Genomic DNA, 18515 nt, shown 5'->3' with positions numbered 1-18515 from the left:
TTTAGCAACCACTGTGTGTTTTTCTGGTGTGATAAACGGAAGGTGGTGAGACGTTTCTATTTATAGAATTTTTTTGGCGTGTAGTTTAGGCGGGATGTTATTTTTATAACAAAAAATGTATTTAACATTTATCCGGATGTAATTATCCGGATGTAAGCTTTGGCGTTATATATAATGGCGTTTCATATTTTTGGCGTTTTTGTAGCCAAAGAGCTTAAATAAAAACACAGAAAAAAGTACTCAATGATAAAATTGGCGTTTTGTATTTATTTGGCGTTTTATTTTTCAAAGGCGTTTTATGTGAGAAATGGTTTTTTACTTTTTTACCCTTAATGAAGTGCGTCCACATAATAAAATTGGTGTTATTTACTAAAATGTCACCGCGCCAATCTAGTCCATAGATTGTTTTGATCGGCGATCAATAAGCGTTCTCCCCGTTCTCACACTTTCTATCGTTTTCTCTAAATCATGACCCTATATAGATATACACATACATACATATATATATTATTTGTATAAATAAAAGGATTGTATAGGCTATCGTGCCTAGCCTGAACCCGAGGTTCAGCCAAGCTCGATACATGAAGCTCAGGTCGAGACTCGTTTATTAAACAGACTTTTTTTTAGGTTTGAGCTTGGTTCGACTCAAGAATTTATCAAACTAATCTTAAATAGTTGATGAACAATTCAGCATGTTTACACTCCTAGCTGCTTCTTACATTCACCCGGCTAAATTTAACTAGATGAATTACATAAAAAAAATTTAACATAGTCTTTTATAAGAAGTGTTATAAACAAGAGAGCAAACATAAGAAAGAGAATTTATTCTGCAGTATTTCATGTACATATATCATATATATAGATCAATACAACAACAACCCTAAAGCCCATTAACATTAGGTCAGGCTTGGCCTATGGGCCTGAATGTCTGCATTCATAACACTCACCCTCAGACATTTAGAAATACACATATACTGTTAACATTATACTACTAGATAATGTTTACACGATTCTTCAGGACCGATGTTAACTGATACTGCAGGACCAGTTATGTGCCTCATTAAAACCTTACTAAGAAAAACCTAGTGGGACAAAACTTAGTCAAGGAAAAAGAGTACATACACTGTGTATATTATGGGTACATTACTCCCCCTCAAAGTTACTTGTAAATCTTGATGATGTTGAATCCAATCTTCTGTGACAATTGCTTGACTTGATATTTGCCGTAGTCTTCTTTGATTTGAGTGTTGTTGTCTACATTGTCTTCATACAGTATAGCTTGAGCTTCTCTTGATCAACTCTAATCTACATACTTCTTAAATATGCCGAAATCTTCGACCTTTATAACTTGTATCTGGATTGAGATCGAACTCTATGCGAGTAATATATATCAATCATAACCCAGGGCGCCATATTGTTCTTGTGGAACTATCCTGTGTCTCGAGTTTGTAAATATGTCAAATAATTATTAATGCGCTTTATAATTCTGCCTCGTTAAAAACCATGCCAGGAAAACCCAATGGGACAAAACCGTAGCTAAGGGAAAAGAGTGCACTACGCATTATACATAATTAACAACATGATTTATGATGATGTTAAATTAGTACTTCAGGACCTATAAGATAAACTGATACTACTTGATCAGTTATGTTGTCTCGTTAAAAACCTTACCAAGAAAACCCAATGGGAAAAACTTAGTGAAGGGAAAAAGAGTGCAACATTTGAGATTAGAACTGTAATCTTACCAATACATCTAGTAAGAACGTAATATCAGATGTCATCTTGTTTGCAAGATACATCAATGCTCTGATCGCAATTAAATATGGAACTTCTTGACTAAGTGGTTCAACATCCTTTTCTTGGGGTTGATAAAAATATTTTTTCTATGTCAAGCAATCAGACAATCGTTCATGTACTCAACGAATGAGCTTTTTCAATATAACATCTTCTAGATATAGTCAGATTGATGAGCAAAAATAGTACATATATGCTTGAACTACAAGTCGAGAATAACTACAATTTGTAAAGGTCATTCAAAATTTTCCTCTTTAGTTTGAGAGTTCTCTCTCGATGATGTTTACATTATCACTGTAAGAGTGAAATCTTGTTAAATAGATGTAGCTCATTTTATCAAAATTATACCTCTCTTTTCAGAGTATAGTCGACTGTACCACATACAAGTAGTTTCCTTTAAGATTATATAATATAACATATATGGGGTTATTGTTTCATAATGCTTTGAGCATTTTTAATCCTTTAGGGATTTTCATGCAGATGCCATTTGCAATTGTCTCGTACATGTATACGGTGATGACATCCATAACTTGTTTTATCTTAAGTCATTCTGAGATTGCAAGGCCGCTTAAACATCTAAAGATTATCGCATCCACTACAGGGGTATACGTTTCCTCGTAATCAACTGCTGGGATTTGGGAAAAATCTTTATGTTAAAATGCGTGCCTTACATCGCAAAAACTCATTATTTACGTTTCCTTTTATTTAAAGACACCCATTTATAACCTACTGGTTTGACGTCTATGGGTGTTCGAACTGCTGATTCGAAAACGTTTAGTTTGTCGAGCATATTTAGTTCAACCTTAAGTCATGTAGCCATTTTGGCTATTTGTGTGCGTACACTCTTGCACACTTTCTATATACGTAATCTTTTTTTCATCGATTACATCTATTGCTATAGCATAATCAAATATATCATTTTACACATGTTTCATTACGGTTCCATATTGTACTTATTTTGTACATAATTCATCGCGATCTCATATTTGTTTGGTACTAGAGTTTCTTTTAGAACTCCATTAGCCTCTTTTGGGGTTTTGACAACAACCTTCTTTAAGGTTTAGTATGCAACCACTTCTTGGGTTTTGTATGCAACCACTTATGGTGTTTTATGTGCCACCTCTTTTGGGGTTATACCAACTGCGTTACTCTACTCTTTTTGTGTTTGTGGGTTTTATATTTTTGGAACCGATTTATCTCTCACAATTTATTAATATGATAATCATTTTGTGAGTATTTCCATTCGAGCAGATAAGTTTAAGCTGGTATATGTGACTTTGTCACCTTATTTGTGTTAGTGAATGCATCTTGTATTTCATTTGTTATTATTTGCAAATACGCGCTCTTTCTTTTGGACTTCAGATTTGCATTGACCACTTCAGGGGTCGATATATAATATGATGCATTTTTTTTATGTTACCAGTCTTTCATTTTCTTGTCTCCCCCTAAGACTGGGAATACGATGTACATATCTCATTTTATATGTTATGGTGGTGCTATTGGTACATAGGCCGCACAATAAAATATATAAAAAAATGGAAAGTTGGTTCTCTTCAGGAGACCAGTTTTAATGGGGAGTATTTGTGATAAGCAGTTGGTTTTGAATTGATATAATCAATCGACGAATTCCGTCTCGACTATGTATGCCTCTCACTATATTTCACATTGTGCCCAACAATGGTCCCTACAATTGGTTTGTCAAAGAACAGTGTTAAACCATGTCAAAAAAAAAAAAAAAACGTTCCACAGTGTTGGGCATATGCTACATACGGGTAGCTAAAAACTCACATGTAACCATGTATGAATGCCACAATCCACACAACTGTACATTTCAATGGTCCCATATAAGAAGGATTGTTTGGAAGGGCATAAAAATTTATTTGCCACACAAAAAAAACTAACTAGACATATGATAAAGCATTTTGGGAGCAATGTTTTTAGATTACTTAGAGGTGCTAAGGTGCCGGTTAGCATGTTTGATTGTTTAGCATATCATGATGCTATCTTGATGACCTATTTGGTCATACCATGTGGTGAACGTATAAATATTCTAGTAACTTCTGGTTACTCACCATATTTGATTTAATGGAATATTGTGAAAAATTAGTATCATTTCTAGTAACTTCTAATATAGTCTTCTGGCCATATTTTCTATATGATATATTTTAGATATTTAGTACATTTTCTTTTACACCATTCCAATGTGATGACTTTTCATTCAAACATAATGGAAACTTAATAAATTTCTTCGGTATACATTAGAATATGATGCATTATGAATTACAAAATTCGATATCAGCGGGTAAACTATCGATGCTCTTCTGGAGCATTTAATATGTTATTAACACGTGAAATAGTATCAATATCGTCTCTACCAAGATAACTAAAAATTATATTACTTATGTTTGTGACAGTGTTAGTTGTGATGTGTATCAGACATTTGCCACCTCAATTTGTGATCGCTCTATTGGAGCTTCTAGATTTGCATATGTTTGGGCCATAGATGTCAGTTTTTTTTTTCATGATCATCCACACGTAAGGCCTATACTGCGGCCGATAATCCTTTGCTCCTCTGGTGACATTAACAAATTAAAACATTTACATCCGAGCGTTTTGTGAAATCCCATTCTCGGTATTGCTGCATCAGGAGCATTTCGAGAAGATTTATAGCAAGCTTTTCAAAAGATGACTAACTTCTGGTGGTCAAACATGTCGATCGGGTATCTTCACACGTCTAGAATACGTCATGGAGGAGACATGTTATAGTTTTAGCCTTTGTTTAGAGGGAAAACATGTCCTATTCATAAGGTTTTCCATCACTAGGCTATATGTTAGTAAAAAACGCCAAGTGCAATGAACTAAAGTTTGGGTTGAACTTGAAAAATCATTATTAAAACAAACGGGACTTTGTATACATTTGGGAGAACTTCGGGTTCTCAACATTGATTTAGGATTCATGTGAAATTCAGTATAAATGAGCATCAACACTAACTCAAATGAATTATTATCTATCAATTTAAGTAACTAACATCAGAGTAGTTTACTTAAGCTAAAGTCCACTAATTATTTTCATAGCTATTTTTCATCATTTTCATGTGATGGCACATTTCTAATGACTATATCAATGTCTATTAATATTTGTTTAGCAACAACAAGCAATTAGAAGAATAACCATACAATTAATTATGTTGACTATGCATAGCATTGTAACAAGCTGAAATATCAAATCACTAAAGCATAACAATGTTTATCTCAGAGTAGTTGTTTGGTAACCAGCTACCAATGAAATTTGTATTAATTTGTTTAGCACATTTAACTTGTCAAAAGGCAATACATATAACATATATGCTATCTAAAACAATGAGACCAACAGAAGTATTGCTAAACAAATGAAATCCGTAATATCTACCCATAAGCAAGTTATATGCATGTTAATTATTCACAATTTATATGCATATCAATTACATATATAAATCACACAATCCTAGGACAATATACGTATACATATATGTGTGTGTGAGTGTTAAAGAGATTAAGCTCATATTAATTTGCTTGTCATGTCAAGATAAAAAACAATTGAATTTCCGAGGATTGAAGAAAGTGTTGGTAATTTTAGTGATTATCAACATTTGTAGTGGTATTGGATTAACTCGTTGAATAGGTATTCTCGTTATATATTAACCAAGTTAGGTGATGCAGGAAAGGCAGACTTGGTTGTTATAACGGGCTGGTGTGTTATCGGTTTTGGGTCAACTACCTTTATTAAAATGGATTAATTAATTAATTAATTGTGTATAGTTACATTGTTTTATAAAATTAACTTATTAATGAAGGTGTCATTTAATTGATTAATTAATTAATTAATTGTGTATAGTTACATTGTTGGTCTCATCAAATCCAACCAACAGAAAGTAACGTTTGTAAAAAAAACCGTCATGAATATCATTGGGTTTTATATCATTTTTAGTTAAGTTACGTGAGAGCATTAATTTATTCAATTCCCCATGTTAATGCATGACTCATGTAATGAAAAAAAATATAATGTATTAAGTTTAAATTAATAATCTCGGTTGCTAAAAAGTTGCGCCAACGGTTATTTGATTTTTTTTCCATTATCATCAGGGAAAAATTAAGGAAAAACCGTTCGAAGGAAAATCAATAAAAGACGAAAATCTTGCCGGCTGTTACGGTTACAGGCCACTCCATTTTCTTAAGCCCTCAGGAACAACCGACCGTGTTACCATAAAAAAATTTTGGATGTTGCATCACATGATCGAATTCACAATGGAAGGTAACATACCAATTGATTGAGTAGGTTTTAATCGAGATCTATAACAGATCTCCGACCACCATTTAAATTTACGGTCAGAAACCCAGCATTATATTTTCATTTAAAACTTAGCTACTACCTAGCTTGTGCTATGATCAGAATATATATTATTAAAAGGGAATTAGTTGTTACCTGGTTGTCGACTAAAAAGGAAAAACGGAAGAATTCGGTGTCTATCACAGTGGGCAAATGCCATAGTTTTTGGAGATTGTGAGTTGTGACTGCAACGTAGCCATTACAACCATCACCTATCCTAGTAACTCTCCTTCGGTTTTTATCTACGGTCCTCGCTTGATTTTTCACAATGCTAGCAATAACCAAAAAGGATCTTCGAAAGATTGTCAAGGATCTCCCATGATAATTTTGTGAAAAAGAATGAGATAAAAAAAACTGATGTAAGAGAGCAATCGTGTTGATAACATGTTATAAACAAGAGAGCAAACATAAGAAAGAGATTTTATTCTGCAGTATTTCATGTACATATATCATATATATAGATCAATACAACAACAACCCTAAAGCCCATTAACATTAGGTCAGGCTTGGCCTATGGGGCTGAATGTCTACATTCATAACAAGAAGTATTTTCTTGTTATTTTTTATTATAAAAATTAACGTTTTAACTGGGTTTAGCTATATTGCGCTAATGGACGTCGTTATTACAAATATTAAATGAATCATAATACATAGATAATCAAATTGTAAATGGTTACAATATATCAAGTTCTACTATATTTTCAAAACTAATAATCATCTACACTATGCTCTAATTAGGCCTATAAATGAACCGATTGAACACGAACATAGGCATGTTTGTATTCGTTCATTTAACTTTAACCGAACACGAACATGAACATATAATCGAACACATTTTTTTTGTTCATGTTCGTTCATTAAGAAATCAGGCATGTTCGTATTCGTTTATGTTCGTTCGTTTAAAGCCGAAATGAACAGTTCACAAACATAAACGAACATATACGAACATAAACAAAAAAGTTAACCGAACATATTTGAATAAACATAAATTAACACGATTGAACAAACATAGACGGACATAAATGAACTAAATTGAACAAATATAAACAAACATAATTTAACATTAGTTAACACAAACAAGTCTAATATATTACAGTTCATCCGAAAACACATTTAAATTAGGGTTCATAGATACTGAAATTACGTAGTTTTTATATAAATATTAAGTGATCAGTTACGCTATAAGAAAAATTTTAAAATTTCATTTTTTATTACTAGAAAACTCAATTACTAGTTAGTTATATTTATATAATTAGTTAGAAAACCTAATATTTATATAAATATAACTATTTATGTATTTACTAAAATTTAAGCGAACATAAACGAACGTAAATAAACGAACATAAACGAACGAACACAAGGTGTGTTCATGTTCGTTCATTTAATTAAACGAACACAAATTTTTGTTCGTGTTCGTTCGTTTATTAATAAACGAACATAAATGAACTTTCCGCCGAACAAGTTCAGGAACAGTTCGTAAACGTTCGATTCGTTTACAGACCTAGCTCTAATAACAATCAAAATAATACAACTCTTAGTATTCAATGTGTGAAACAAACAAAAATAAATAAAAATGTAAAGATAATTATCCATATGAATACAACTTGTTGATTCCAATAACAATCAAAATAATATAACTCCTAGTATTCAACGTGTGAAACATGCAAAAATAAATAAAAATGTAAAGATAATTATCCAAATGAATACAACTTGTCATAGCTGCATTGTAAAAATATTAGATTATTCGTGGATTTTACGTTTAGAGTATTCTTACTTTTTTTTAATAATAATTAATAATTAATGCATGATGGTTTTCTTAAACTTGTGTACTCCAAGGAGGCGATTGAAGAAGCAACTCAGGGTCTTGAGATATTGCCTCATATACATGTTGGTCAAAATTGATCAAATATTTTTCTTTTATTTTTTCCTTGTTTTTTTTTCTTTTTCTATATTTCTTAATGTTTTTTTTTAACGGCCGACAAACTCAATCCCGAGCACACTCGGGACACCCACTGGACAAACGGAGTACTCCGAGAGTAACTCGAGTCCACCACCAATTCCGGGGAAAACCCGGTAACCCACCCGCCCGTAGACACGACAGTAAAATTACCGGTAAAATCCGTTGGCTCAAGAATCCAACCCAGTTTTCCTGCGTCTCCTATCACTGCCCACCAGTGCCTCACTCTGCACCAAGTAGGAGTCGAACTTGCATCTCTCAAGAGACAGGGCCGTCTCCGAAAATCCTTAATAATTTTTGGGCCCCGTGCGATTAGAAAAAATTGGGCCCCTGAATATAAACAAATAATAATAATAATAATAATAATAATAAGCTAATGTAGCAAAATGATCTGTGTTAAATAGTTAAACGAATCATGAGGTTCTCCATTTGTATTTGACCAATGGATTAGTTGTCAGGATCCAACCACATTTTCTATATCTCAAATTCCATGATCAACAACCAAAATTTTAATATACACATCACATGCTTTAATCAAAATATAGGTTTCGAGTATTATCCAAAAAATCCGTATGAAGTTAAGCACAGCTAGTTTCAAAATTGTTAAGAAAGCTTATCAGTTAACACAATTATCCATGTTCAAAGAGTCAATACATAACTCAAATTAGCATGAATTAAAAAACAATAAATTCAAGTTTTTGTGTAACAATTTCAACACCCTCTACACAAACAAAAATAACTAACATTTAAATCCTTTCAGCAAAAATAACTTTAATGTGTTAACATATCCAAGTTAGTTTGGTGACACAAATCTTTTCATATGCAAATAAAAAAAATAAAACTAAAAATTGGATTCTAATACTTTAAACTATAAATAGTTAAATGAGAAATAATAATTGAAAAAAAAAAGACTTAGAAACTTAAACAAGAAAATGTGTAAAAATGAGTAAGCTGAATCAGCCACTTAGGCCCAAACAATACATGAAGGAAACCCCAAAAAAGAAAAAAAAAATCCAAACTGCAATTAATGAGAATCGATCAGGAGACCTGTAGTAACAACATCAAGCGAGGAATCCAGTGGGTCAAAGAATCATTTTGTTTAATATTTTTCTACTATAAATTTATATATAAAATATAAACATATTTTTAAACAATTTTAGGCCCCTAATATATTTGGGCTCTGTGCGGTAGCACCTCTCGCATATGCCCAAGGCCGGCCCTGTCAAAAGAAATGCAAGTTCTCCACCACTAGATCTAGAGATCATTAGCTTTATATTTCTTAATGTTAAAAGCAAAAAGAATGTGGGTTTACATTCAAGAGTAGAAACATATTTAAATTTGTTATATTTAACGATAACTTTAAAGCATCATTACGTTTTAGTATTAGGCCTACCTCTTCCTAGTGTAACATCAATATCTTCTAAGGATGGCAAATCATGTCTTAACAGGTTTAACAGGTTTCTGACGGTGCGCACAACATAAGTTTCAAACATGATTACGACTCGTTTAACTACTTTCTACCTCATGTTTATAAAACAGTTTTATATTTTATGTACAAAAATGAATAAATGATAGATCCTAACATTGTAATTTTAATTATTTTAAAAATTAAAAAAGTCAAAGGATGTATTTTTCAGTTAAACAGGTCTAATCATATCTTAACAGGTACCCAATTGCCAGCCCTAATATTTATCTTCTCACATTTCTGACCTTCATCCTAAAACTTATATTATACTCCTTCTTGACTCCACATCCTGTTTTTATATTATTATAAACATTTCAAATAATTATCCATATATTAATTAATTGGGTAAATTACTTTTTGAGTCTATGTGTTTTAAGTTTTAACCATTTGAGTCCAAAATCAAAATATTTAACGCCCTAAGTCCCTATAGTCACTTTTCTTAACCATTTGAGTTCAAATTTCTAACACTGTTAGAATTTTTTGGTTAAGTATTGTTAAATGACCAAAATACCCTTATAATTAAAAAAAATAAAAATAAATTATTATTAGATTTCTCTCTCTTATATATCTTTCTCTCATCTCTTTCTCTTTCTCTCTAAATCAACACCCTTTATCTCTCTCTCATCTTTCTTTTTCTCTCTAGACCACCTGCATCCCCCACCACTGTCACCACCATAGCCACAACCACCTTCGTTATCAACCACAACCACAAACCTCCAACATTTTTTAATTTAATATATTGGATTTGTACAAAATTTGTTGACGCTTATTTGGCTTTTTAATTTAATATATTGGATTTGTACAAAATTTGGTCCTCTCATATTCCATTCTTCAAAACCCTTTTAACACCCACCACCACTCGCCTCCACAAAAACCACCACAATGGTGACGTCGATCAGACAGTTCATTCACAACCACCCCAACAACACCCACAACGTCTACCGCCTCACATTCTTCAACAACACCATCGAAACCCTAGTCACCGACACACCATCCTACGTGGACACATGGATCTCCACAATCTAGCACACCTATCGCCCCCATCTCCACTCCCTCATCGTGGGCCTCGACGTCGAGTGGCGTCCCAACCAAACCCCAAACCTCCAAAACCCTGTCGCCACCCTCCAACTGTGCGTCGGAAACCACTGGAGTGTTTGTGAAGGGGGTTACAATGAGTGGCTAGGATAACAAGTGTCTTACTTCGGTTCAGGTGCAGTATTCGGCTATTGATGCGTTTGTTAGTTTTTAGTGTGTTTGAATGTTTGATCTCACTGTTTGCTGATAATAATTTATTTTTTTTATTTTTTAACTATAAGGGTATTTTGTTCATTTAACAATACTTATTCAAAAAATTCTAACAGTGTTAGAAATTTGGACTCAAATGGTTAAAAAGATGTGGCTATAGGGACACACGGCATTAAACATTCTGATTTTGAACTCAAGTGGTTAAAACTTCATAACACAGGGACTCAAAAAGTAATTTACCCTAATTAATTCATGACAAATGAAGGAATAGTGAAGTTTATTTTGTCTTTTTTGTGAGTTTTTTTTTTTTTTGCATGGTAATTTTTAAGATTTTCCATTTTGTATAGTTTTTTTTTTTTTAATTTTGTCACAAAAGATTAATGAGTTTAGTTTTTTTATTAGTTTTTGTTTTATGCTTTTCTCTAGATTTGATCGTTGTTTAGTTGTTACTTTGCATAGTGTTTGACGGTCACATTTGACCCCTCATGGTTTTTTTGCCGTTCGGTTGCTACTTTAGCATGGTATTTGGTAGTCACATTTGGTTTCTCGGGTTTTTCTACCCCCTCGACTTGGTGTTGAAAATTCATGTATTTATTTTACGCTTTTTCCAGGTCTTGGCTTTGTTCGATTGCTACTTAGCATGGTTATGACCCTCCGCCCTACAACGTAGGTATCATGGTTTTATGCCCCCGCACTGCAATGCAGAGGGCTTATGACTAGTTAAAATTAAACGAAAGAGAAAAGAGAGTAATAGAGAGAGGAAGATGCTTGTGATGATCGGGGCGGGCACCCAAAGGCTGCCAAGGGGTGTGGAAGATTGAGAGGGTGGTGTAGTGTGTCCGACCATCTCACAAGGCCATTTGGCTCCCAGTTATGCCAAGGATGCAACCATGGAAGATCTAACTAATCATGATGATGGGAATTGATGATGGAGTGTGAATTCGGGAAGCGAAAAGTATTAACCGGATGAAAGGATACTTTGTCACTAAAGTTCCTAAGCATCCTCTTCATTCCTTTGCTCCCCTAGATGTTGCGTGATGTATTTTCACGTTTTTGGCATTATAACTTGTCCTGGAATTGCCTAAAACCGTTGGTAACTGCAGGTTCGGCGTATTGGTACTCTGGTAGGTGTACTGATACTCTGGCTGCATTCAGAAACTATGTTTTCAGCTGGAATACGCCCAGAAATCAATATAGAGTGAGAGTAGGGATACACCCATGGAAGTATGGCTACGTCCATATTCTTTCTTGTCTTGTTTCTATCCTCGTGCAAACGTAAAGCTTCCACCACTCGTGATATCTTAACTACAAACCTGCGCAATTATAAAATAGACAAAGCAACCATATCCAAGCATAATTCCTAGTAAAAACATATAAAACCATGACAAATTAGACCATCCAATCATAACTCATCAGCATCCCCATACTTATGTTATACTTGCCCACAAGCAAACTCTCTTGTAACACTATGACAATAATTAGACAAACGCATCAAAACGTCTCTTTACCATATTTGAGTTAAGGTCCAAAGTCATGCCTAATTCTTAAGACATACATATTTATAATCCAACAAGCAATTTATATTGATATAAACAAGACACAGCCTGACCAAGCCTAACATACTTCAGGTCTCTAGTCTACATGCATCCACACTCCTCACAATTAATCACACCACAATTAATCACACCTCTTGGTATATTTACGGACTAGTTAAGATGTATTAGTATATATGTTAATGCTCAAAACCAATATGCATATCATTACCATAAGCTTTTATAGCAATCAAATCGCCACCAAATAACACAAACACAATATGCGGATCAAGAGAACTTATTGGGTTGTAATTTGGCTAAGGTTAAGGATATGGTAAAGTAATATAGACAAAAATGGCTAAAGTGGTGAATATCCAAGTAGTTAGGCTATATAAACAATCTAAGCACACGGGCGCTAAACTTTGGATCAATGTGACCCATGCACATAACGCTACTCTTTTCTTTGCTTTTGCTAGTTTTTTTTTTTTTTTTTGGTTCGTTTCAGACATTTTTACCTAATATCTTTCTCTTTTTTTCTTCATATCTTTAACTAAACTTCTAGACCTAATTTTACCCGGATTTCACCACACAAGGTTTTAAAATAGGAAAGGCTTAAGGCTAAACGGGTAGTGTAAGTGGGTTTTAACAAATGATTTGGTAAAGGCTCAATGGTGGCTACTAAAGGATCATGTTAAGGTAGTGGATAAAATAACAAAAAACAAAAAGGCTTGAAAACAAAGGTTTAATCCTAGTGCCTCTATCATTTCCGTGCAAGCATTCGGTTCATGATCTTGATATGATAGGACACTAAAGTAATCAGTCTAATGCACGCGTAGAATGCGGTAGACCAATTGGCTTTAGAATACTTGAAGAAAAAAGGGAACATATAATGATGAAGGTCACATAGAAGTAAGAGTATATAATTAAATGAGTTTTTAGAAGAGACATTACACATGATGGTTCAAGATGAACCTAAAAACAAAGAGATCTTAATAATTATATCGTGTTAAGAAATGTATGGAACCGAGACAATATCAACGTTGATGACATTTTTTTCATATAACGTAGCGCTTGAGGTAATGGAAGAGAATGAGGATCAAGCACCAAGATCTGCTGAGGAATGTAAACATAGAAATGAATAGGTGTGTAAACTAGCCAAGCTCGTTTAAACTCAAGCTTAGCTCATTTACACATATATTTATAATTATACAAAATTGCATAAATTGACCTTTATCTTACACCTAAACTTCACTTTATACATTTCACTATGAAATCGGCTTTATGCTCATGTTTTTATATAGGGGTCATCCTTTAACACAAACGTCGTTTGTTTTTCCTGTTAACCCCCCTCACATGCAACGCATGTGAGGGTATTATTGTCATTTTAATCCAGTCTTTTTTTATTATTTAATAAATTTAAATTAATATGGATAACAACAATACCTAATAAGACATAAAAATAGTAAATCATGCCCACCCATTTTCCCAAACCCAAATGTGGTGGAGCAGACAACCGTGAAACCAAACCTAATCATGCCCCATCCATCATCTTTCTCTCCAACACACAATTCGTTAAATGTGGAACGCAAATTTTGTATAATTGTTTGTAACATAGATTCTCCTTCTTACTACAAAAGAGAATTTCTAGTTTATAATAAGTAAATTAGAGGTGAGTGAGATTATGAACCTATAAGTGAGATTATGAACCTTGCAGGTCACCGGAAAATATCCCAATACGATTGCAATCCGTAAATTGACAGAGGTGATCGAATCATGAAGCAATCAAAGATCTAGATCTAAACAACAAGCACTCACCGGAAAATATCCCAACACGACTCCAAATCGGCAACCGGTGCTGGAAAATATATGTCTTTTACCATAAGCTACGGCTCCACCTCTACTATAAACTTCTTCGGTGACTTCAAACAAGACTCCGAACTATCAACCGGACATCATCGACCACCATCACCACCTTGTTTCTAAGGCTCTTGAACCCACTTTTTAGCCTGTGTAAACGAACTAATATTAGTTAGGGTGAGTGGTGTTAGGTGGTTTGTTTTGTTCGTCTGAAGTGGTGAGCGGTGTTAGGTGGTTAAAGGGTGGTGTATGGTTGTTCCGATAAGAAGATGGTTGATTGGTTTGTGTGGGTGTTGGGGAAGAAGGGACCATGAGTGTTTTTGTTGATATTGGAAGTGGGTTTTCGAGAGAGACAGAGAGATTTTTTAATAAAAAAAAATTTAAAGAGTAAATTACAAGTTTTGTCCTTTATGTTTGTACCAAATTTCAGACGACGTCCTTTACCTTTAAAATTGATGACTTTTGTACTTAATGTTTGAAAATGTTGCATGTTATGTCCTTTAGGGCAAACCCAGTTATAATTTTCAGTTAAGTTATGCCATGTGCACGCACATGAGGGTAGAACGGTCATTTCACCTTCTCATTTGTCTTTCCCCCCTTTTAATACCCTAATTTACTTCATCTTCAACCTTCATATCATCTGAACCATCATCCCCATCATCTTCAGTTTGGATCAATCATTCAGGAACAAGAATCATAATCTGAACCATCATCCCCTTCATCTTCAGTTGCACTGATGTAAATGATTGCACTGATGTAAATAATTGCACTGATATACATTGCTGCAGCAAAAGCGCCGTCGTTGTGAAGGAAGAAAGCACCGCCGGATCCGCCGAAGAAAACCTACCACCGCCGTGCAACCCGAAACCCCGTACGCTATCGCCGGCGTTCGGGAATGGGATCAACGGGAGGTCCGGGAGCACAACCCCGAATCACTCTTTCACTGGTAGCCCATGGCAGAGTTATCCGGCGGGTGTGCCACCGACGCCCGTCACCGGCGAGGACGCCGAATCGAATGTTTAAGGAAGTGGGAAGAGGGCATTTTGGGCATACTTGTTAGGCAAAATGTAAAATGGATGTGTTGAAGAATCAAGCTGTTGTTGTCAAGATTATTTCTAAAGCAAAGGTGTGTTGGTTGTTTGTAATCATCATGAGGAGATGCTTGCTTGTAGAACAAGTTACCTGTTCTAAAGAAGTGTAATCATCTGCAATTGTTGAATACCTCTTCTCAAACTTCTTATGTGGTCTATAAGGTTGAGATCCATATGCATAACTAATAGCATCATCCTAAACAGGATAATTATAATTCAGATATCCTTGTGCCGGAAACGAATAAGACGGTTGAAGCGGATAACCGGATAACTGATTTCCAGAAAATGATGAACTCGATTGAAACGAATGCCTATATCTCGCCCTTTCTTCCCTTGAACTAATGCCTCCCATTGATTAACCAAATTATGGTATTAAAAAGGGGAAAGACAAGTGGGGAGGTGAAATGACCGTTCTACCCTCACGTGTAGTGCACATGACATAACTTAACTGAAAATTATAACTGGGTTTGCCTTAAAGGACATAACGTGTAACATTTTCAAACATTAAGTATAAAAGTCATCAATTTTAAAGGTAAAGGACAACGCCTGAAATTTGGGACAAACATAAAGGACAAAACTTGGAATTAACTCAAAACTAAAAGGGGAATAAAATGACCAAAAAGCCCTCACATGCTTTGCATGTGAGGTGACTTAACCAAAAAATTTAACGGTGTTAGTGTTAAAGGTTGACTCTTGTATCAAAATATAAACATAAAGGTTGGGCTTGACCGATTTCATAGTGAAAGGTATAAAGTACAGTTTAGGTATAACATAAAAGTTGATTTGTGCAATTTTGTCTTAAAATTATAACTTTTATATATAATAACTATTAATATCCAAATTTAAATTTAATATATCAAATAAAAAACTTGCTTACATTCGTGAGCTGGCTTGAGCTTGATATATGAAGTTCAAGCTTTAGCTCGTTTTTTTAATGAGTGTTAATAAAAGCTCAAGTGTGGGCTCAAGCTTGTTTAAACTTAGATTGATTAGATTTTTTAGCAAGCCAATCTCGAGTAGTTTACGGGCGGATTACGGGCGGATTAGCTCGTTTACACCGATAGAAATGATTGGCCAAAATGAAAAGACGTAACTAATGCAAAATTATATTGCTTGATGAAACGATAAGTTTTTGGACATATGGTCCATACACCGGAAGGTGTATTCCATCAAATATAAATGAATCTTTGTGTGAAACAACCTGGAATTTACTAAGATAGCATAATGATTTTCACAAAGATCCAGAATTAACTATGGGGAACATACCATCTAGTATCAGGTGGTAGATGCGATGATTTTTTGTTATCTAGTTAGTCGAATAATACAAGAAAATATTGATTTGCATTTATTGGATATTGTGATAGCCTACCTCTATAGCTCATTTGATATCCATATTTACATGAAACTTCATATAGTATTCAAATTGCCAAACTCATGTAAATCTAATTCTCTAGAACATTTTTCAATTAAATTAACGAATCATTATATGAGCTAAAACAATATGAGGATATATGGTATAATCGCCTTACTTAGTATTTGTTGAAAGAAGGTTATAATAATGATTTTGCATGGCCATGCATTTTAATAAAGAAGTCAAAACATGAATATCTTACAATGTCGTATATACTAATAACTTGAATAGGGTTCTCTAAAAAGCGATTGAATACTTGAAAAGATAATTTGAAATGTAAGACCTTGGTAAGACGAAGTTTGGTCTCGGGTTCCCAATTGAATACCTTAAGGGTGAAATCCTTGTGCACTGAAAAACTTACATAAAAGTACTGCTCCAAATGGTTATAAGGTTGTTTGGTATTGAGAAAAACTCATTCCAACCTTGAAGAGATAGAGGGTTTGTTCTTGGTTAACAAGTACCGTATTTAAGTGCAATTGGTGCATTAATATTTCTTGTTAGCCATACACGATTAGGTATGTCTCTTTTTTTTTAATTTATTGGCAAGATATGGGGTAATGCCTGATAAGGAGGCATTGGAGTGAGGTAAAACAAATATTTTGATACCTTCAAGGTATAAAAGATTTTGGTTTGTAATTTATTCACATTGAACGATCTAAAACTCGATATTTACTCGCAAGTAGAGAGATACTACAGTTTCATAGCGTTCCTTAAAGTAGACAATCACAACCACATCATTAGATTGTGCCGAAATTTGGCAATTCGTGAAGCTAGTTGAGAATGTGTTTTACTAAGGACATACAACACATTCGTGGATCTTATGGTATAACTTTTGAAGATGAGGGATAACCCGTATTACAGGAATATAATGCGACATATGTTGCTCAACTTAAGGAAGGCTACATCAAAGGCCACATAACCAAGCATATTTTGCCATAGTTTTTGTTTACACATGATTTGAAAAAGAGTGACAATACTATTGTCCTATTGTCCAACGAATTTGTTCTAACGAAAATTTGGTAGACTTTTACCAAATCACTTCTGACCTCAGCATTAAGAAATTTGTTCATGGAACCAAAATGCATTAACTCAAGAAGCTCAACTAATTATCATAAGGGACTGAAAATACACGTTGATAACCAAGGCCTAGTGTTATAAATATACATATTATGGATATCAACTCTTAAAGACTACCTCTTATATATATATATATTCATTGTCTCTACCAATTATATAATTAGTATTATTTTCTCCCTACATCATTATATATATATATATATATATATATATATATAAATAAATATATAGGATTCGGTTCAATTAAGAACCACCACAAGTTTAGAGAACTATGAGAACTCCTATTTTCCACACGAGTTAGGCCACCATTTTTGTACAAATGTAGATACAAATGTTGTAAACACATATATAAAAAAATTACTGAACCGGTAGTTATGTCTGATGTAAATTTTGATTAAGGAACGATGATATCACCAATAAAATTTTGTTACATCAATGTAAATTTTTGCATGCGACATTTTTTTTTTTGCTAGAACGGGTGATTTTTTAAAGATTTTTTAGAATTATTTTTTGAAAAAAAACCTTTTGGAGTCATCAACCTCTTCTACTTTAACCTTTTTGGTGTTTTGAAACTGTTTTTGAATACCTTATGTAGATCCTTATTTTCCTACATAACGCCCGTCTTTAGAAGATGCTTATTTTTTGTGGCATCCTTTATTGTGGTTTGATATATACTTGTTTGATGACATGTTGAAGACCAACGCCTGCTCTAATGTATTG

General features: G+C 33.8%; 1 long non-coding RNA gene across 2 annotated transcripts; it reads right to left on the bottom strand.

Moving 5' to 3' along the window:
• Nucleotides 1–4026: 4026 nt before the first annotated feature.
• LOC118479745 lies at nucleotides 4027–14563 on the bottom strand. Of its 2 annotated transcripts, none has more exons than XR_004860383.1 (2): nucleotides 14047–14563; nucleotides 4027–13472 (listed from the first exon to the last, which is right to left on the bottom strand). It is a non-coding gene; the product is annotated as an uncharacterized LOC118479745 (long non-coding RNA). The 2 variants fall into 2 exon arrangements; XR_004860384.1 differs by having other exon boundaries at nucleotides 4027–13469.
• Nucleotides 14564–18515: the final 3952 nt, after the last annotated feature.

Source organism: Helianthus annuus, chromosome 6 (assembly GCF_002127325.2).
Source record: "Helianthus annuus cultivar XRQ/B chromosome 6, HanXRQr2.0-SUNRISE, whole genome shotgun sequence".
NCBI classification, from domain to species: Eukaryota; Viridiplantae; Streptophyta; class Magnoliopsida; order Asterales; family Asteraceae; genus Helianthus; species Helianthus annuus.
Note: the sequence above shows the minus strand (reverse complement) of the source record. Positions and strands in the feature narration are given on the sequence as shown.